General features: G+C 38.9%; 1 protein-coding gene across 2 annotated transcripts in view; it reads left to right on the top strand.

Moving 5' to 3' along the window:
- The window catches only part of SUPT3H (SPT3 homolog, SAGA and STAGA complex component), a 445191-nt gene that overhangs the window by 206977 nt on the left and 233235 nt on the right, over positions 1–4979 (top strand). The gene's annotated exons all lie outside the window — the stretch shown is intronic.

Below are 4979 nucleotides of genomic sequence, written 5' to 3'. Positions count from 1 at the left end.
CCCCAGCATGTCTTTTTTATCCTACTGCAGAATATCTGACTAATAGAAAAAGATTTTTCTTTAGGCTTCTTTATTTTTCCTCCCCTTTGCTGGTCTGCTACGCTTCCTTCACCTCAATAAACTGTACTAGCTGCTGGGATCCTATATCAGGCTTGGACTTCTGACCTGTGTTGAATGTTTCAGTTCTGGCTGAAACATCTTATAAATATCTAATGTATAGTTTCCAAGAATTTTGGATTTACCAAAGAGATGCAAACCTTTTATAAAATTCCCACTCAAGATTGAGTTGCATTACTTAAAATAGGTAGAGATTTGCACCAATTGGAAATCATGTGGCTGAATTGATATTATGCTGAGAGTAATATCCTTTTTGCTAATATCCATTTGCAGTGAAGTTCAAAAATTATAATGATTTTTTGTGGCTTTATGGCTATTTTTATTTCTCCATTTAACTCAAGGTTAAATATTAGAAAAATCTCGTTTTTATACACAGAGTATAATTATTTACCATTTAATTTAAAATCATTGGATTTTTGCTGGATGAGTCTAGCAGGAACTGTAGATGCTCCTCAGCTTATGATGGGGTTGCATCATGATAAACCCACTGTAACCCGAAAATATCCTGAGTCGAAATGTAAAACCTGTCCAGCATCATAGCTTTGCCCAGCCCGCCTGAGATGTGCTCAGAACAATTACATTTAGCCTGTACCGGGCAAGATCATTTTAACACAAGGTCCACTTTATAATGAAGTGTTGAATATTTCACGTAATTGATGTGATTATGACTTGCTGCCTCATGGTGGACAATTATCTTGAGTTTCATCTCAAGAGTAATTGCCTTCCTGTTCTTCCTCTCACTAGAAGCAGGAGACGCAGATGGGTGTTTTGTAGACATGATGGGATTCAAAAACTCAAAACGGAATACCAAAATTTGCTAACAGCAAAGTACACCTTGTAGAGTGTCTGTTGTTTACCCCATGACTGCAATTGTGGGGCTGATTGGGAGCTGCACCTCTCTGCCTCTGCCCAGCATCATATATGTATCATATCACACATTGCTAGCCCAGAAAAAGATCAAGATTTTAAATCTGAAGTATGGTTTCTACTAAATGCATTCACTTTTGCACCACTGTAAAGTCAAAAATTGTAAGTCACCCAGCAGGAGTGAGTCCTGTGCACTGAAAGGTTGCTATTTCAACTGAAGGTTCCACCCCCTCTTGGGGCAGGTAAGAAGGCAACCAATCAATGTTTCTCTTCTCACATCTTAGCATGGGTATAAAACAGTATCTTCCCATCTTTCTTTCTCTCCCTCTCTCTTTCCTCCTGTCCCCCTTTCTCCCTCTCTCCATTCTCCATCTCTCCTGTTTCCTCTCTCCCCCTCTGTATACATATGATTCTTTTTCTATAATCATTTTGTTTTAGATTTAATTATAAAATTTTATATGTATATTTTTATTGAACATATATAGGCCTTTTCCTGGTTTTAAAAAATAACTACTATTTCTGTATTAGTGATTTAAGTTGCAAAATTTTAACAAGTTCACATCGACTTATTTGTTATTCTATATAATAAAGAGCTAATATGCAAATGGTCACCACACCCTCACGCTGTCATGCTGTAATGACTCAGACACTCAACCCTGGGGAGAGAGGAATGGAGACCAGCCAGGCACAAATGAACTTGTGAAAGAGCAATGGGGACCAGCCAAGCTGCGGCCCGGGAGAGGGACAAGCCGCCTACCCCAAGGTCCCAGGCACCAATGGCTATGCCTGTGGCCCAGGAGAGGGACAAGCCGCACGCCCTGCCGTCCCCAGTGTCAGCAGCTGCACCTACAGCCTGGGAGAGGGACAAGCCACCCACCCATGGTCCCAGGCGCCTGTGCCTGTGGAAAAGGAGAGGGACAAACTGCCTCCCCATGGTTCTGGGCGCCTGGCGCTACAGCTGGCCTAGGCGGAACTGGCCCATATCCTGGGTGCCTGCGACCAGCCAGAGGGAGGGAAGCCTGGGTCCCAGGTGCCTGCAACCAGCTGGAGGAGGGAATCCTGGGTCCCGGGTACAGGGCGAGGCAGAGGCGGTTAGGGGCGATCAGGCTGGCAGGGGAGCAGTTAGGGGTGATCAGGCAGGCAGGCAGAGGTGATTAGGGGCGATCAGACAGGCAGGCAGGCGAGCAGTTAGGAGCCAGCAGTCCCAGATTGTGAGAGGCAGTCAGACATCCCCTGAGGGGTCCTGGATTGGAGAGGGTGCAGGCTGGGCTGAGGGACCTCCCCCCCAACCCCCAACCCCTGGGAAAGAATTTCATGCACCGGGCCTCTAGTGTAGATATAATTACGAGACTTTATTTCTCAGATCCCAGTATTATATAGAATTCTATAATTGAAGAATACATAATTCTTTATTAAAAGATGGGTGTGATTTTTTAGTCCCTTCAAATATTTGTATCTATCCTGATGTTATATTAGAAAATTTTATTATATTGGGATAGGGACCAATTTGTTTATGCTAATCATTTCTAGTCATTTTTATATATCTTGATGAATGTGTAAATCATATTCTTAGTTTCCCCCAAATATATTAACTGTCCTTATATACTTCTCTAGAGTAAGTTGTTCTGAAATGCTAATGTATATAATCTGAAATTCATAAGTTATTTCTAAATGAAGCATTGATATAAATTTGACTTCAATTTTTTAAAATTAATGGAAGGAGATATAAGGTTTATTAAATAAGGGTATCGATTAAAAAAGGCTTAAGAAAAAATCATAAGAATATTTTGAGACTAATTTTAGCAATGATGGTTTATTATCAATAAAATTATACTGACTTTCCACTCTAATCCAGCTAAGAATTGACAGTAAGCAATAAAAGTAAATAGAACTATAAAAATGCTGCTCATTATTCAGTATGTTTAATTTAAAAATTTATCTGTTTTTCTTCTTCAGCATAGAATAGAAGCAGCAGAATGGTGATTATTTACCAAGTGAGGCATTGATAATAAACCACAAGTAGCCAGGAGGAAATAATTGCTTAAAAATACAAATAAACAAAATTATAGGTATCTAGGTGGTCTAGGAGAGAAATTTACAAAATATGTTCCAGAAAGTATATACAATAATGTCTAAAGTCTCCTAATACAGTTTTTTGGTTGCAGAGACCATCATTCGTAAGTAACACAATATGATGGTTCATATTCACAGTGAAGGCTTCATTAGAAAAAGTTGATATATTCAGGGTATTTTTTTACAAACGAAAGATAGTGTATGATAAACTTAGAAAGATATCTCTCAATAATGAAGTCTGCTTTTTGTATAAATGTATACGGTATAGCAATTATTTCTTGAAACCAAAAACTTTTTCCCAAAAAATTTTATGTAAAGATTCCTTGATTTAGCAAATGCACTTAAGAAAATACAAATAATTTATTTTTAAACTTTCAATCTGCACACACTTTGACAGAATGGCATCTCTTGTAACAAACGTTTTACTTAATATTACAGTAAACCTAGAGAGTTAGAAGGCAATATCTTCATTTATAGACTTGGAAACTGAAGAACAGGAAAATTAAGCAACTTGCCCCAAATCACACAGCTTATAAGCAGTGGATGTGGAATTCAAGTCATTTCTTCTTTATGTAGCTGGAGAGTTTTTAAAATGAAATATGCTTATTCGTGTATAGGTACTAATGGGTACTTATCTGACTGAACGGACTGTACACACCTCTAAGATCCCTTCTAAACTTGAGTATTGTGTGGCTCTCTGAAGTGAAGAGTATTGTTTTACGAGTAAGATTTATATTTTGTGGAGAATAGTAAAGAAAAAAAAAAGAATAAGAAAAGAAAAGAAAAAGAGAAATCCCAAGAAAGGGAAGCAGAATCTTCATTTGGTATAGAAAATATAAATTCAATCTCAAGTCTCTGATAGAGATTTACCAGACTTGAAGTTTGTAAAGAGAAAAAGTAATATTCTTATATATGAAAATGGTCTTTGCCAGCAAAATGTCTTAGGCATAATGGGTAATTTGATAACATTAAAATAAGCATGATTTAATAGACCTCCAGACAAGGTAATTAAATGTATCAAAAAGAATAGGTTTAAACATAATCCTATATAATAAGAAAGGAATATGCTAATTAGCCATTATGCCCTGAGCCCTAAAGACCAAACGCATCACAACCAGGTCACAGATCAGCAGGAGGGTGGGCCAGTGATGTTCAAGCCAGTGGGTGCGGAGAGCTACAGGAGGGAGCAGGGCAGCAAGCTCTGAGCGTTAGAGGGGGGAGGTGGGTGGGGAAGCTCCAGGAGGGCGGGGCAGCAAGCTATGAGCAGTGGAGAGCTACCAGCGGCGGTCAGCGGGTGGCCAGCTAAGGCAAGCCGCAGCAAGCTACTTGCGCAAGGATTCGTGCACAGAGCTACTAGTTGAAAAATATATTCAAAATATTGAACTTGTATAGAAGTTCACCATACTTCTGCTTGCCCTGGTAATAAGGCTTCAAAAGGAAAAGTTCTGGTAATGCTTTTTTCCTTGAAAATTTCCTCCTGAAGACTGTTGTGTCTAATCACTAGACTTCAGTAAGACCTGCTGATCTTATGAGAAGTAAAATAGTGTTCCTAACAAATTTCTTATGGCCCACATAAAGAAAAAGTAAACAAAAATTTCAGTTTCTTCTCCTATTTTCTTTTACTTTCATCATAGAAGTCTCAGCTTTATTCCATTCAATAATATTATCTGTGGTGGCTTTAAAAAAATTGTTCTTTTTTACTAAATATACAAGCATTTGATTTTATTGTTAAGAATAACATTGTGCCTGGCTTGGGGCTCAGTTGGTTGGAGCGTTTTCCTGTACACCAAAAGAGTTGAGGGTTCGATTTCTGGTCAGGGCACATGCCCAGGTTGCTGATTGGATCTCCAGTTCAGGGTGTGTATGAGAGGTAACTGATCTCTCTCTCTCTCTCTCTCTCTCTCTCTCTCTCTCTCTCTCTC

Source organism: Myotis davidii, unplaced genomic scaffold (genome assembly GCF_000327345.1).
Source record: "Myotis davidii unplaced genomic scaffold, ASM32734v1 scaffold167, whole genome shotgun sequence".
Classification (NCBI taxonomy): Eukaryota; Metazoa; Chordata; class Mammalia; order Chiroptera; family Vespertilionidae; genus Myotis; species Myotis davidii.
This window is presented reverse-complemented; position numbering and strand designations above follow the sequence as displayed.